At 38.6% G+C, this 1,040-nt stretch overlaps 1 protein-coding gene across 1 annotated transcript in view; it reads right to left on the reverse strand.

Moving 5' to 3' along the window:
• Positions 1–1,040, reverse strand: part of zbtb14 (zinc finger and BTB domain containing 14) — a 34,227-nt gene that overhangs the window by 33,080 nt on the left and 107 nt on the right. The gene's annotated exons all lie outside the window — the stretch shown is intronic.

A 1,040-nucleotide genomic window follows, 5' to 3' on the forward strand; every position in this document is an offset into this window, starting at 1 on the left:
CAAATTGCCACTGGAATTCTCTTCCACACACATGACAGAGCAGGAGGATATTTAGGATTTTGTGCTTCACTACCTTTTATCTTGAGTATGCCCCAAAGATGTTCTATAGGAATTGTAGTGACATGCTCCTCGGCTCTAATCCCTGAAGCGTGTGAAGAGTATTTTAGATGAGTGGTTCATAAAGCGCGAGTCGAGGTGTGTTGATGACGTGAGCGGTGACGTTTGAAGGCCCTAGGGTTGTTTCGAAAGCAAGTGAAATTCTCTGCAGAGACAAAGAAACCGCCTGGGTCCAAAAGCTTTGGAAAAACGATTGCTTAAAAAAAAGAATACTTCCTTTATTTTACTCACTTTTCAATTGTTGCATTAGCACAAAGTAACAGAGAGCATTTAATTATACACTCGTACACTCTTAATACACGCTTTGCATTTCAAACAAGAATTTTATACATTTTTCTGTCCGCGTGAGGACGTACTTGAGATTATGAATCATCTTGAAGCTTTGTGTGTGTGTGTGTCATTTCCCTTGAGGGCTTCACTGCTTTATGGGGCTTCATTTTGCCATCACAAGTGTTGGGTAAACTGAGTGTAATACTGTATGTATCTTACATTTCCAGTTGCAAAAATTTCAAGCATTTACAAACACTTCACCCAAAATCCAAGCACCTTTCAAACCTTGAAAACACAACATTAAAATTAAAGCATCAATGATTTCAAGCACCCGTACGTACCCTGTTATTAGGCATTTTGGGCGAGAAAAGGGGCGTGGCGGGTGGAGATTTATTTTCTTAATGTAAATGTATATACAGCAACTTGCAGTATCTAGTTATCGTAGCTGCCTAGCTATTAGCTACTTTAGCTAGCAAGCTTTTTAGCTGTTTGATAGCTATCAATATTAGGCGTTCAGTAAAGAGAAATCCTGCAAACCTGATTATTATATTATTTTACAGAATTCCGTGACCGATTGATTTTTCAGAAAATGAAATTACAACCAAATTGGTCATAAAATTCCCCCCAAGCGAAATCCTCCGTTATGTACGTTA

Source organism: Urocampus carinirostris, chromosome 18 (genome assembly GCF_059441175.1).
Source record: "Urocampus carinirostris isolate Australia breed hairy pipefish chromosome 18, RoL_Ucar_1.0, whole genome shotgun sequence".
NCBI lineage: Eukaryota > Metazoa > Chordata > Actinopteri > Syngnathiformes > Syngnathidae > Urocampus > Urocampus carinirostris.